Consider the following 16407-nt stretch of genomic DNA (forward strand, 5'->3'; position numbering starts at 1 on the left):
TGTGGAGAAAATTTCGTTCATCTAGCACCAAGGGAACGGGTTGCAGGAGAAACTATTACTCTTTTTTCTCAGTCTGTTTCCTAGTGCCGGTATGAAGTTCCTGCAGTTTTCACTGTAAAACCGATTTGGAGCTAGTACCTCCCCATATTTATGTATGGATTGGAGTTTGCAACTGAAAAGAAACTTTGTGTTCCCAACAAGCTAGGTGAAGGACGGCTTTCACACACATTTGTCTCTCAGATCTGAGCATGTGGAGAGACGTTCGTTCATCTAGCACCAAGGGAACGTGTTGCAGGGGAAACTTTTACTCTGGTTTCTCAATCTGTTTCCTAGTGCCGGTTTGAATTTCCTGCAGTTTTCACTGTAAAACCGAGTTGGAGCTACTACCTCCCCATATATATGTATGGAGTGGAGTTTGCAACTGAAAAGAATCTTTGTTTTCCCAACAAGATAGGTGAAAGACGGCTTTCACACACACTTATCTCTCTGAACTGAGCATGTGGAGAAAATTTCGTTCATCTAGCACCAAGGGAACGGATTGCAGGAGAAACTATTACTCTTGTTTCTCAGTCTGTTTCCTACTGCCGGTATGAAGTTCCTGCAGTTTTCACTGTAAAACCGATTTGGAGCTAGTACCTCCCCATATTTATGTATGGATTGGAGTTTGCAACTGAAAAGTATCTTTGTGTTCCAAACAAGCTAGGTGAAGAACGGCTTTCACACACAATTATATCTCAGAACTGAGCAAATGGAGAGACTTTCGTTCATCTAGCACAAAGGGAACGGTTTGCAAGAGAAACTCTTACTCTGGTTTCTCAGTATTTTTCCTAGTTCCGGTTTGAATTCACTGCAGTTTTCACTGTAAACCCGAGATGGAGCTAGTACCTAACCATATATATGTATGGAGTGGAGTTTACAAGTGAAAAGAAACTTTGTGTTCCCAACAAGCTAGGTTAAGGACGGCTTTCAAACACACTTATCTCTCAGAATTGAGCATGTGGAGAGACGTTCGTTCATCTAGCACAAGGGGAATGGTTTGCAGGGGAAACTTTTACTCTGGTTTCTCATTCTGTTTCCTAGTGCCGGTTTGAAGTTCCTGCAGTTTTCACTGTGAACCCGAGTTGGAGCTAGTAACTCCCCATATATAAGTATGGAGTGGTTTTTGCAACTGAAAAGAAACATTGTGTTCCCTAAAAGATAGGTGAAGGACGGCTTTCACACACACTTATCTCTCAGAACAGAGCATGTGGAGAGACGTTCGTTCATCTAGCAAAAAGGGAACGGGATGCAGGAGAATCTATTACTCTGGATTCTCAGTCTGTTTCCTAGTGACTGGTTATGTTCTTGCAGTTTTCACTATAAAACCGATTTGGAGCTACTACCTCACCATATATATGTATGGAGTGGAGTTTGCAACTGAAAAGAAACTTTGTGTTCCCAAAAAGCTAGGTGAAGGACGGCTTTCACACACACTTAACTGTCAGAACTGAGCATGTGGAGAGACGATCGTTTATCTAGTTCAAAGGGAACGGGTTTAAAGAGAAACTTTTACTCTGGTTTCTCAGACTGTTTCCTAGTGCAGGTTTGATGTTCCTGCAGTTTTCACTGTAAAACAGAGTTGGAGCTAGTACCTCCCCATATATATGTATGGAATGTAGTTTGCAACTGAAAAGAAACTTTGTGTTCCCAACAAGCTAGGTGAAGGACGGCTTTCACACACACTTATCTTTCAGAACTGAGCATGTTGAGAGACGTTCGTTCATCTAGCACAAAGGGAACCTGTTTCAGGAGCAACTTTTATTCTGGTTTCTCAGTCTGTTTACTAGTGCCGTTTTGAAATTCCAGCAATTTTCACTGTAAATCCGAGTTGGAGCTAGTACCTCCTCATATATATGTATGGATTGGTGTTTGCAACTGAAAAGAAACTTTGTGTTCCCAACAAGCTAGGTGAAGGACGGCTTTCACACACACTTATCTCTCAGAACTGAGCATGTGGAGAAACGTTCGTCATTTAGCACCAAGGGAACGGGTTGCAGGAGAAACTTTTACTCTGGTTTCTCAGTCTGTTTCCTAGTGCCGGTTTGAATTTCCTGCAGTTTTCACTGTAAAATCGAGTTGGAGCTAGTTCATCCCCATATATATGTATGGATTGGTGTTTGCAACTGAAAAGAAACTTTGTGTTCCCAACAAGCTAGGTGAAGGACGGCTTTCACACACACTTATCTCTCAGAACTGAGCATGTGGAGAGACGTTCGTTCAACTAGCACAAGGGGAACGGTTTGCAGGAGAAACTTTTACACTGGTTTCTCAGTCTGTTTCCTATTGCCGGTTTGAAGTTCCTGCAGTTTTCACTGTAAAACCGCGTTGGAGCTAGTACCTCCCCATATATATGTATGGAGTGGAGTTTGCAACTTAAAAGAAACTTGGTGTTCCCAACAAGCTAGGTGAAGGACGGCTTTCACACACACTTATCTCTCAGAACTGAGCATGTGGAGAGACGTTCGTTCATCTAGCACCAAGGGAACGGGTTGCAGGAGAAACTTTTACTCTGGATTCTCAGTCTGTTTCCTAGTGCCGGTTTGAAGTTCCTGCAGTTTTCACTGTTAAAACGAGTTGGAGCTAGTATCTCCCCATCTATATGTATGGAGTGGAGTTTGCAACTAAAAAGAAACTTTGTGTTCCCAAGAAGCTAAGTGAAGGACGGCTTTCACACACACTTATCTCTCCTAACTGAGCATGTGGAGAGACGATCGTTCATCTAGTTCAAAGGGAACGGGTTGAAGGAGAAACTTTTACTCTGGTTTCTCAGTCTGTTTCCTAGGGCCGGTTTGATGTTCCTGCAGTTTTCACTGTAAAACCGAGTTTGAGCTAGTACCTCCCCATATAAATGTATGGAGTGGAGTTTACAACTGAAAAGAAACTTTGTTTTCCCAACAAGAAATGTGAAGGACGGCTTTCACACACAATTATATCTCATAACTGAGCATGTGGAGAGACTTTCGTTCATCTAGCACAAAGGGAACGTGTTGCAAGAGAAACTTTTACTCTGTTTTCTCAGTCTGTTTCCTAGTGCCTGCTTGAATTTTCTGCAGTTTTCAGTGTAAAACCGTGTTGGATCTAGTACCTAACCATATATATGTATGGAGTGGAGTTTGCAAGTGAAAAGAAATTTTGTGTTCCCAACAAGCTAGGTGAAGTACGGCTTTCAAACACACGTATCTCTCAGAACTGAGCATGTGTGGAGACGTTCGTTCATCTAGCACAAGGGGAACGGTTTGCAGGAGAAACTTTTACACTGGTTTCTCAGTCTGTTTCCTAGTGCCGGTTTGAAGTTCCTGCAGTTTTCACTGTAAAACCGAGTTGGAGTTCTTACCTCCCCATATATATGTATGGAGTGGAGTTTGCAACTGAAAAGAATCTTTGTGTTCACAACAAGCCAGGTGAAGGACGGCTTTCACACACAATTATCTCTCAGAACTGAGCATTTGAAGAGACGTTCGTTCATCTAGCAAAAGGGGAAAGGGTTGCAGGAGAAACTTTTACTCTGTTTTCTCAGTCTGTTTCCTAGTGCCGGTTTGAAGTCCCTGCCATTTACACTGTAAACAGAGTTGGAGCTAGTACCTCCCCATATATATATATGGATTGGAGTTTGCAAATGAAAAGAAACTTTGTGTTCCAATCAATCTAGTTGAAGGACGGCTTTCACACACACTTATCTCTCAGAACTGAGCATGTGGAGAAAATTTCGTTCATCTAGCACCAAGGGAACGGGTTGCAGGAGAAACTATTACTCTTTTTTCTCAGTCTGTTTCCTAGTGCCGGTATGAAGTTCCTGCAGTTTTCACTGTAAAACCGATTTGGAGCTAGTACCTCTCCATATTTATGTATGGATTGGAGTTTGCAACTGAAAAGAAACTTTGTGTTCCCAACAAGCTAGGTGAAGGACGGCTTTCACACACACTTGTCTCTCAGATCTGAGCATGTGGAGAGACGTTCGTTCATCTAGCACCAAGGGAACGTGTTGCAGGAGAAACTTTTACTCTGGTTTCTCAATCTGTTTCCTAGTGCCGGTTTGAATTTCCTGCAGTTTTCACTGTAAAACCGAGTTGGAGCTACTACCTCCCCATATATATGTATGGAGTGGAGTTTGCAACTGAAAAGAATCTTTGTTTTCCCAACAAGATAGGTGAAAGACGGCTTTCACACACACTTATCTCTCTGAACTGAGCATGTGGAGAAAATTTCGTTCATCTAGCACCAAGGGAACGGATTGCAGGAGAAACTATTACTCTTGTTTCTCAGTCTGTTTCCTACTGCCGGTATGAAGTTCCTGCAGTTTTCACTGTAAAACCGATTTGGAGCTAGTACCTCCCCATATTTATGTATGGATTGGAGTTTGCAACTGAAAAGTATCTTTGTGTTCCAAACAAGCTAGGTGAAGAACGGCTTTCACACACAATTATATCTCAGAACTGAGCAAATGGAGAGACTTTCGTTCATCTAGCACAAAGGGAACGGTTTGCAAGAGAAACTCTTACTCTGGTTTCTCAGTATTTTTCCTAGTTCCGGTTTGAATTCACTGCAGTTTTCACTGTAAACCCGAGATGGAGCTAGTACCTAACCATATATATGTATGGAGTGGAGTTTACAAGTGAAAAGAAACTTTGTGTTCCCAACAAGCTAGGTTAAGGACGGCTTTCAAACACACTTATCTCTCAGAATTGAGCATGTGGAGAGACGTTCGTTCATCTAGCACAAGGGGAATGGTTTGCAGGGGAAACTTTTACTCTGGTTTCTCATTCTGTTTCCTAGTGCCGGTTTGAAGTTCCTGCAGTTTTCACTGTGAACCCGAGTTGGAGCTAGTAACTCCCCATATATATGTATGGAGTGGTTTTTGCAACTGAAAAGAAACATTGTGTTCCCTAAAAGATAGGTGAAGGACGGCTTTCACACACACTTATCTCTCAGAACAGAGCATGTGGAGAGACGTTCGTTCATCTAGCAAAAAGGGAACGGGATGCAGGAGAATCTATTACTCTGGATTCTCAGTCTGTTTCCTAGTGACTGGTTATGTTCTTGCAGTTTTCACTATAAAACCGATTTGGAGCTACTACCTCACCATATATATGTATGGAGTGGAGTTTGCAACTGAAAAGAAACTTTGTGTTCCCAAAAAGCTAGGTGAAGGACGGCTTTCACACACACTTAACTGTCAGAACTGAGCATGTGGAGAGACGATCGTTTATCTAGTTCAAAGGGAACGGGTTTAAAGAGAAACTTTTACTCTGGTTTCTCAGACTGTTTCCTAGTGCAGGTTTGATGTTTCTGCAGTTTTCACTGTAAAACAGAGTTGGAGCTAGTACCTCCCCATATATATGTATGGAATGTAGTTTGAAACTGAAAAGAAACATTGTGTTCCCAACAAGCTAGGTGAAGGACGGCTTTCACACACACTTATCTTTCAGAACTGAGCATGTTGAGAGACGTTCGTTCATCTAGCACAAAGGGAACCTGTTTCAGGAGCAACTTTTATTCTGGTTTCTCAGTCTGTTTACTAGTGCCGTTTTGAAATTCCAGCAATTTTCACTGTAAATCCGAGTTGGAGCTAGTACCTCCTCATATATATGTATGGATTGGTGTTTGCAACTGAAAAGAAACTTTGTGTTCCCAACAAGCTAGGTGAAGGACGGCTTTCACACACACTTATCTCTCAGAACTGAGCATGTGGAGAAACGTTCGTCATTTAGCACCAAGGGAACGGGTTGCAGGAGAAACTTTTACTCTGGTTTCTCAGTCTGTTTCCTAGTGCCGGTTTGAATTTCCTGCAGTTTTCACTGTAAAATCGAGTTGGAGCTAGTTCATCCCCATATATATGTAAGGAGTGGAGTTTGTAAATGAAAAGAAACTTTGTGTTCCCAACAAGCTAGGTGAAGGACGGCTTTCACACAAACTTATCTCTCAGATCTGAGCATGTGGAGAAACATTCGTTCATCTAGCACCAAGGGAACGGGTTGCAGGAGAAAGTTTTACCCTGGTTTCTCAGTCTGTTTCCTAGTGCTGGTTTGATGTTCCTGCAGTTTTCACTGTAAAACCGAGTTGGAGCTAGTACCTCCCCATATATAAGTATGTAGTGGAGTTAGCAACTGAAAAGAAACTTTGTGTTCCCAACAAGATAGTTGAAGTACGGCTTTCACACACACATATCTCTCAGAACTGAGCATGTGGAGAGACGTTCGTTCATCGAGCACAAAGGGAACGGGTTGCAGGTGAAAGTTTTACTCTTTTTTCTCAGTCTGTTTCTTAGTGCCGGTTTGAAGTTCCTGCAGTTTTCACTGTAAAACCGATTTGGAGCTAGTACCTCCCCATATATATGTATGGAGTGTTGTTTGCAAGTGAAAAGAAACTTTGTGTTCCCAACAAGCTAGGTGAAGTACGGCTTTCGCACACACTTATGTCTCAGAACTGAGAATGTGGAGAGACGTTCGTTCATCTAGCACAAAAGGAATGGGTTGCAGGAGAAACTTTTACTCTGGTTTCACAGTCTATTTCCTAGTGCTGGTTTGAATTTCCTGCAGTTTTCACTGTAAAAGAGAGTAGGGGCTACTACCTCCCCATATATATTTATGGAGTGGAGTTTGCAAGTGAAAAGAAACTTTGTGTTCTCAACAAGCTAGGTGAAGGATGGCTTTCAAACACATTTATCCCTCAGAAATGAGCATGAGGAGAGATGTTCGTTCATCTAGCACAAGGGGAACGGGTTGCAGCAGAAACTTTTACTCTGGTTTCTCAGTCTGTTTCCTAGTGCCGGTTTGAAGTTCCTGCAGTTTTCAATGTAAAACCGAGTTGGAGCTAGTACCTACCCATATATATGTATGGAGTGGAGTTTGCAACTGAAAAGAAACTTTGTGTTCCCAACAAGCTAGGTGAAGGACGGCTTTCACACACACTTATCTCTCAGATCTGAGCATGTGGAGAAACATTCGTTCATTTAGCACCAAGGGAACGGGTTGCAGGAGAAACTTTTACCCTGGTTTCTCAGTCTGTTTCCTAGTGCTGGTTTGAAGTTCCTGCAGTTTTAACTGTAAAACCGAGTTGGAGCTAGTACCTCCCCATATATAAGTATGTAGTGGAGTTAGCAACTGAAAAGAAACTTTGTGTTCCCAAAAAGATAGTTGAAGTACGGCTTTCACACACACATATCTCTCAGAACTGAGCATGTGGAGAGACGTTCGTTCATCTAGCACAAAGGGAACGGGTGCAGGTGAAAGTTTTACTCTTTATTCTCAGTCTGTTTCTTAGTGTCGGTTTGAAGTTCCTGCAGTTTTCACTGTAAAACCGATTTGGAGCTAGTACCTCCCCATATATATGTATGGAGTGGAGTTTGCAAGTGAAAAGGAACTTTGTGTTCCCAACAAGCTAGGTGAAGTACGGCTTTCGCACACACTTATCTCTCAGAACTGAGAATGTGGAGAGACGTTCGTTCATCTAGCACAAAGGGAATGGGTTGCAGGAGAAACTTGTACTCTGGTTTCAGAGTCTATTTCCTAGTGCCGGTTTGAATTTCCTGCAGTTATCACTGTAAAAGAGAGTTGGGGCTACTACCTCCCCATATATATGTATGGAGTGGAGTTTGCAAGTGAAAAGAAACTTTGTGTTCTCAACAAGGTAGGTGAAGGATGGCTTTCAAACACATTTATCCCTCAGAACTGAGCATGAGGAGAGATGTTCGTTCATCTAGCACAAGGGGAACGGATTGCAGCAGAAACTTTTACTCTGGTTTCTCAGTCTGTTTCCTAGTGCCGGTTTGAATTTCCTGCAGTTTACAATGTAAAACCGAGTTGGAGCTGGTACTTACCCATATATATGTATGGAGTGGAGTTTGCAACTGAAAAGAAACTTTGTGATCCCAACAAGCTAGGTGAAGGACGGCTTTCACTCACACTTATCTCTCAGAAATGAGCATGTGGAGAGACGTTCGTTCATTTAGCACAAAGGGAATGGTTTGCATGGGAAACTTTTACTCTGGATTCTCAGTCTGTTTCCTAGTGCCGGTTTGAAGTTCCTGCAGTTTTCTCTATAAAACCGATTTGGAGCTAGTACCTCCCCACATATATGTATGGAGTGTAGTTTGCAACTGAAAAGGAACTTTGTGTTTCCAAAAAGCTAGCTGAAGGACGGCTTTCACACACACTTATTTCTCAGAACTTAGCATTTGGAGAGACGTTCGTTCATCTAGCACCAAGGGAACGGGTTGCAGGAGAAATTTTTACACTGGATTCTCAGTCTGTTTCCTAGTGCCGGTTTGAAGTTCCTGCAGTTTTCACTGTAAAACAGAGTTGGAGCTAGTACCTCCCCATATATATGTATGGAGTGGAGTTTGCAACTGAAAAGAAACTTTGTGTTTCCAACAAGCTATGTGAAGGACGGCTTTCACACACACTTATCTCACAGAACTGAGCATGTGGAGAAACGTTCGTTCATCTAGCACCAAGGAAACGGGTTGCAGGAGAATATTTTACTCTGGATTCTCAGTGTGTTTCCTAGAGCCGGTTTGAAGTTAATGAAATTTTCACTGTAAAAGCGAGTTGGAGATTGTACCTCACCATATATATGTATGGAGTGGTGTTTGCAACTGAAAAGAAACTTTTTGTTCCCAACAAGATATGTGAAGGGCGGCTTTCACACACACTTATATCTCAGAACTGAGCATGTGGAGAGACGTTCGTTCATCTAGCACAAAGGGAACGGGTTGCAGGAGAAACTTTAACTCTGGATTCTCAGTCTGTTTCCTAGTACAGGTTTGAAGTTCCTGCAGTTTTCACTGTAAATCCGAGTTGGAGCTAGTACTACCCCATATATATGTATGGAGTGGAGTTTGCAACTGAAAAGAAACTTTGTGTTCCCAACAAGCTAGGTGAAGTGCGGGTTTCACACCCAATTATTTCTCAGAACTGAGCATGTGGAGAGACGTTCGTTCATCTAGCACAAAGGGAACGGGTTGCAGGAGAAACTTTGCATTCTCAGTCTGTTTCCTAGTGCAGGTTTGAAGTTCCTGCAGTTTTCAATGTAAAACCGTGTTGGAGCTAGTACATACCCATATATATGTATGGAGTGGGGTTTGCATCTGAAAAGAAACTTTGTGTTCCCAACAAGCTAGATGAAGAACGGCTTTCACACACACATATCTCTCAGAACTGAGCATGTGGAGAGACGTTAGTTCATCTAGCACAAATGGAACGGTTTGCATGAGAAACATTTACTCTTGATTCTCAGTCTGTTTCCTATTGCCGGTTTGAAGTTCCTGCAGTTTTCACTGTAAAACAGTGTTGGAGCTAGTACCTCCCCATATATATGTATGGAGTAGAGTTTGCAACAGAAAAGGAACTTTGTGTTCCCAAAAACCTAGGTGAATGACAGCTTTCACACACACTTATCCCTCAGATCTGAGCATGTGGAGAGACGTTCATTCATCTAGCACAAAGGGAACGGGTTGCAGGAGAAACTTTTACTCTGGATTCTCAGTCTGTTTCCTAGTACAGGTTTGAAGTTCCTGAAGTTTTCACTGTAAATCCGAGTTGGAGCTAGTACTTCCCCATATATATGTATGGAGTGGAGTTTGAAACTGAAAAGAAACTTTGTGTTCCCAACAAGCTAGGTGAAGGGCGGGTTTCAAACCGAATTATTTCTCAGAACTGAGCATGTGGAGAGACGTTCGTTCATCTAGCACAAAGGGAACGGGTTGCAGGAGAAACTTTGAATTCTCAGTATGTTTCCTAGTGCAGGATTGAAGTTCCTGCAGTTTTCAATGTAAAACCGAGTTGGAGCAAGTACATACCCATATATAAGTATGGAATGGTGTTTGCATCTGAAAAGAAACTTTGTGTTCCCAACAAGCTAGATGAAGAACGGCTTTCACACACACATATCTCTCAGAACTGAGCATGTGGAGAGACGTTAGTTCATCTAGCACCAAGGGAACGGGATGCAGGAGAATCTTTTACTCTGGTTTCTCAGTCTGTTTCCTAGTGCCGGTTTGAAGTTCCTGCAGTTTTCACTGTAAAACCGAGTTGGAGCCTGTACCTCCCCATATATATGTATGCATTGGAGTTTTCAAATGAAAAGAAACTTGGTGTTCCCAACAAGCAAGGTGAAGGACGGCTTCCACACACAATTATCTCTCAGATCTGAGCATGTGGAGAAACGTTCGTTCATCTAGCACCAAGGGAACGGGTTGCAGGAGAAACTTTTACTCTGGATTCTCAGTCTGTTTCCTAGTGCCGGTTTGAAGTTCCTGCAGTTTTCACTGTAAAACCGAGTTGGAGCTAGTAACTCCCCATATATATGTATGGAGGGGAGTTTGCAACTGAAAAGAAACTTTGTGTTCCCAACAAGATAGGTGAAGGACGGCTTTCACACACACTTATCTCTCAGATCTGAGCATGTGGAGAAACATTCGTTCATTTAGCACCAAGGGAACGGGTTGCAGGAGAAACTTTTACCCTGGTTTCTCAGTCTGTTTCCTAGTGCTGGTTTGAAGTTCCTGCAGTTTTAACTGTAAAACCGAGTTGGAGCTAGTACCTCCCCATATATAAGTATGTAGTGGAGTTAGCAACTGAAAAGAAACTTTGTGTTCCCAAAAAGATAGTTGAAGTACGGCTTTCACACACACATATCTCTCAGAACTGAGCATGTGGAGAGACGTTCGTTCATCTAGCACAAAGGGAACGGGTTGCAGGTGAAAGTTTTACTCTTTATTCTCAGTCTGTTTCTTAGTGTCGGTTTGAAGTTCCTGCAGTTTTCACTGTAAAACCGATTTGGAGCTAGTACCTCCCCATATATATGTATGGAGTGGAGTTTGCAAGTGAAAAGGAACTTTGTGTTCCCAACAAGCTAGGTGAAGTACGGCTTTCGCACACACTTATCTCTCAGAACTGAGAATGTGGAGAGACGTTCGTTCATCTAGCACAAAGGGAATGGGTTGCAGGAGAAACTTGTACTCTGGTTTCAGAGTCTATTTCCTAGTGCCGGTTTGAATTTCCTGCAGTTATCACTGTAAAAGAGAGTTGGGGCTACTACCTCCCCATATATATGTATGGAGTGGAGTTTGCAAGTGAAAAGAAACTTTGTGTTCTCAACAAGGTAGGTGAAGGATGGCTTTCAAACACATTTATCCCTCAGAACTGAGCATGAGGAGAGATGTTCGTTCATCTAGCACAAGGGGAACGGATTGCAGCAGAAACTTTTACTCTGGTTTCTCAGTCTGTTTCCTAGTGCCGGTTTGAATTTCCTGCAGTTTACAATGTAAAACCGAGTTGGAGCTGGTACTTACCCATATATATGTATGGAGTGGAGTTTGCAACTGAAAAGAAACTTTGTGATCCCAACAAGCTAGGTGAAGGACGGCTTTCACTCACACTTATCTCTCAGAAATGAGCATGTGGAGAGACGTTCGTTCATTTAGCACAAAGGGAATGGTTTGCATGGGAAACTTTTACTCTGGATTCTCAGTCTGTTTCCTAGTGCCGGTTTGAAGTTCCTGCAGTTTTCTCTATAAAACCGATTTGGAGCTAGTACCTCCCCACATATATGTATGGAGTGTAGTTTGCAACTGAAAAGGAACTTTGTGTTTCCAAAAAGCTAGCTGAAGGACGGCTTTCACACACACTTATTTCTCAGAACTTAGCATTTGGAGAGACGTTCGTTCATCTAGCACCAAGGGAACGGGTTGCAGGAGAAATTTTTACACTGGATTCTCAGTCTGTTTCCTAGTGCCGGTTTGAAGTTCCTGCAGTTTTCACTGTAAAACAGAGTTGGAGCTAGTACCTCCCCATATATATGTATGGAGTGGAGTTTGCAACTGAAAAGAAACTTTGTGATCCCAACAAGCTAGGTGAAGGACGGCTTTCACTCACACTTATCTCTCAGAAATGAGCATGTGGAGAGACGTTCGTTCATTTAGCACAAAGGGAATGGTTTGCATGGGAAACTTTTACTCTGGATTCTCAGTCTGTTTCCTAGTGCCGGTTTGAAGTTCCTGCAGTTTTCTCTATAAAACCGATTTGGAGCTAGTACCTCCCCACATATATGTATGGAGTGTAGTTTGCAACTGAAAAGGAACTTTGTGTTTCCAAAAAGCTAGCTGAAGGACGGCTTTCACACACACTTATTTCTCAGAACTTAGCATTTGGAGAGACGTTCGTTCATCTAGCACCAAGGGAACGGGTTGCAGGAGAAATTTTTACACTGGATTCTCAGTCTGTTTCCTAGTGCCGGTTTGAAGTTCCTGCAGTTTTCACTGTAAAACAGAGTTGGAGCTAGTACCTCCCCATATATATGTATGGAGTGGAGTTTGCAACTGAAAAGAAACTTTGTGTTTCCAACAAGCTATGTGAAGGACGGCTTTCACACACACTTATCTCACAGAACTGAGCATGTGGAGAAACGTTCGTTCATCTAGCACCAAGGAAACGGGTTGCAGGAGAATATTTTACTCTGGATTCTCAGTGTGTTTCCTAGAGCCGGTTTGAAGTTAATGAAATTTTCACTGTAAAACCGAGTTGGAGATTGTACCTCACCATATATATGTATGGAGTGGTGTTTGCAACTGAAAAGAAACTTTTTGTTCCCAACAAGATATGTGAAGGGCGGCTTTCACACACACTTATATCTCAGAACTGAGCATGTGGAGAGACGTTCGTTCATCTAGCACAAAGGGAACGGGTTGCAGGAGAAACTTTAACTCTGGATTCTCAGTCTGTTTCCTAGTACAGGTTTGAAGTTCCTGCAGTTTTCACTGTAAATCCGAGTTGGAGCTAGTACTACCCCATATATATGTATGGAGTGGAGTTTGCAACTGAAAAGAAACTTTGTGTTCCCAACAAGCTAGGTGAAGTGCGGGTTTCACACCCAATTATTTCTCAGAACTGAGCATGTGGAGAGACGTTCGTTCATCTAGCACAAAGGGAACGGGTTGCAGGAGAAACTTTGCATTCTCAGTCTGTTTCCTAGTGCAGGTTTGAAGTTCCTGCAGTTTTCAATGTAAAACCGTGTTGGAGCTAGTACATACCCATATATATGTATGGAGTGGGGTTTGCATCTGAAAAGAAACTTTGTGTTCCCAACAAGCTAGATGAAGAACGGCTTTCACACACACATATCTCTCAGAACTGAGCATGTGGAGAGACGTTAGTTCATCTAGCACAAATGGAACGGGTTGCATGAGAAACATTTACTCTTGATTCTCAGTCTGTTTCCTATTGCCGGTTTGAAGTTCCTGCAGTTTTCACTGTAAAACAGTGTTGGAGCTAGTACCTCCCCATATATATGTATGGAGTAGAGTTTGCAACAGAAAAGGAACTTTGTGTTCCCAAAAACCTAGGTGAATGACAGCTTTCACACACACTTATCCCTCAGATCTGAGCATGTGGAGAGACGTTCATTCATCTAGCACAAAGGGAACGGGTTGCAGGAGAAACTTTTACTCTGGATTCTCAGTCTGTTTCCTAGTACAGGTTTGAAGTTCCTGAAGTTTTCACTGTAAATCCGAGTTGGAGCTAGTACTTCCCCATATATATGTATGGAGTGGAGTTTGAAACTGAAAAGAAACTTTGTGTTCCCAACAAGCTAGGTGAAGGGCGGGTTTCAAACCGAATTATTTCTCAGAACTGAGCATGTGGAGAGACGTTCGTTCATCTAGCACAAAGGGAACGGGTTGCAGGAGAAACTTTGAATTCTCAGTATGTTTCCTAGTGCAGGATTGAAGTTCCTGCAGTTTTCAATGTAAAACCGAGTTGGAGCAAGTACATACCCATATATAAGTATGGAATGGTGTTTGCATCTGAAAAGAAACTTTGTGTTCCCAACAAGCTAGATGAAGAACGGCTTTCACACACACATATCTCTCAGAACTGAGCATGTGGAGAGACGTTAGTTCATCTAGCACCAAGGGAACGGGATGCAGGAGAATCTTTTACTCTGGTTTCTCAGTCTGTTTCCTAGTGCCGGTTTGAAGTTCCTGCAGTTTTCACTGTAAAACCGAGTTGGAGCCTGTACCTCCCCATATATATGTATGCATTGGAGTTTTCAAATGAAAAGAAACTTGGTGTTCCCAACAAGCAAGGTGAAGGACGGCTTCCACACACAATTATCTCTCAGATCTGAGCATGTGGAGAAACGTTCGTTCATCTAGCACCAAGGGAACGGGTTGCAGGAGAAACTTTTACTCTGGATTCTCAGTCTGTTTCCTAGTGCCGGTTTGAAGTTCCTGCAGTTTTCACTGTAAAACCGAGTTGGAGCTAGTAACTCCCCATATATATGTATGGAGGGGAGTTTGCAACTGAAAAGAAACTTTGTGTTCCCAACAAGATAGGTGAAGGACGGCTTTCACACACACTTATCTCTCAGATCTGAGCATGTGGAGAAACATTCGTTCATTTAGCACCAAGGGAACGGGTTGCAGGAGAAACTTTTACCCTGGTTTCTCAGTCTGTTTCCTAGTGCTGGTTTGAAGTTCCTGCAGTTTTAACTGTAAAACCGAGTTGGAGCTAGTACCTCCCCATATATAAGTATGTAGTGGAGTTAGCAACTGAAAAGAAACTTTGTGTTCCCAAAAAGATAGTTGAAGTACGGCTTTCACACACACATATCTCTCAGAACTGAGCATGTGGAGAGACGTTCGTTCATCTAGCACAAAGGGAACGGGTTGCAGGTGAAAGTTTTACTCTTTATTCTCAGTCTGTTTCTTAGTGTCGGTTTGAAGTTCCTGCAGTTTTCACTGTAAAACCGATTTGGAGCTAGTACCTCCCCATATATATGTATGGAGTGGAGTTTGCAAGTGAAAAGGAACTTTGTGTTCCCAACAAGCTAGGTGAAGTACGGCTTTCGCACACACTTATCTCTCAGAACTGAGAATGTGGAGAGACGTTCGTTCATCTAGCACAAAGGGAATGGGTTGCAGGAGAAACTTGTACTCTGGTTTCAGAGTCTATTTCCTAGTGCCGGTTTGAATTTCCTGCAGTTATCACTGTAAAAGAGAGTTGGGGCTACTACCTCCCCATATATATGTATGGAGTGGAGTTTGCAAGTGAAAAGAAACTTTGTGTTCCCAACAAGATAAGTGAAGGACGGCTTTCACACCCAATTATCTCCCTGAAATGAGCATGTGGAGAGACGTTCGTTCATCTAGCACAGAGGGAGCGGGTTGCAGGAGAAACTTTTACCCTGGATTCTCACTCTGTTTCCTAGTGCCGGTTTGAAGTTCCTGCAGTTTTCACTGTAAAACCGATTTGGAGCTAGTACCACACCATATATATGTATGGATTGGATTTTGCAACTGAAAAGAAACTTTGTGTTCCCAACAAGCTAAGTGAAGTGCGGCTTTCACACACAATTATTTATCAGATCTGATCATGTGGAGAGATTTTCGTTCATCTAGCAGAAAGGGAACGAGTTGCAGGAGAAATTTTGAATTCTCAGTCTGTTTCCTAGTGCCGGTTTGAAGTTCCTGCAGTTTACACTGTAAAACCGAGTTGGAGCTAGTACCTACCCATATATATGTATGGAGTGGGGTATGTATCTGAAAAGAAATTTGTGTTCCCAACAAGCTAGGTGATGGACGTCTTTAACACACATTTATCTCTCAGATCTGAGCATGTGGAGAAACGTTCGTTCATCTAGCACCAAGGGAACGGGTTGCAGTAGAAACTATTACTCTGGTTTCTCAGTCTGTTTCCTAGTGCCGGTTTGAATTTCCTGCAGTTTTCACTGAAAATCCGAGTTGGAGCTAGTACCTACCCATATATATGTATGGAGTGGAGTTTGCAACTGAAAAGAAACTTTGTGTTCCCAACAAGCTAGGTGAAGGGCGGCTTTCACACACAATTATCTCACAGAACTGAGCATGTGGAGAAACGTTCGTTCATCTAGCACCAAGGAAACGGGTTGCTGGAGAAAATTTTACTCTGGTTTCTCAGTGTGTTTCCTAGAGCCGGTTTGAAGTTAATGCAGTTTTCACTGTAAAACTGAGTTGGAGATAGTACCTCCCCATATATATGTAAGGAGTGGTGTTAGCTTCTGAAAAGAAACTTTGTGTTCCCAACAATATAGGTGAAGGACAGCTTTCACGCACACTTATCTCTCAGAACTGAGCATGTGGAAAGACGTTCGTTCATCTAGCACAAAGGGAACGGGTTGCAGGGGAAACTTTGAATTCTCAGTCTGTTTCCTAGTGCAGGTTTGAAGTTCCTGCAGTTTTCAATGTAAAACCGAGTTGGAGCTAGTACATACCCATATATATGTATGGAGTGGGGTTTGCATCTGAAAAGAAACTTTGTGTTCTCAACAAGCTAGATGAAGAACGGCTTTCACACACAATTATCTCTCAGAACTGAGCATGTGGAGAGACGTTAG

Source organism: Camelus dromedarius, unplaced genomic scaffold (assembly GCF_036321535.1).
Source record: "Camelus dromedarius isolate mCamDro1 unplaced genomic scaffold, mCamDro1.pat HAP1_SCAFFOLD_114, whole genome shotgun sequence".
Taxonomy (NCBI): domain Eukaryota; kingdom Metazoa; phylum Chordata; class Mammalia; order Artiodactyla; family Camelidae; genus Camelus; species Camelus dromedarius.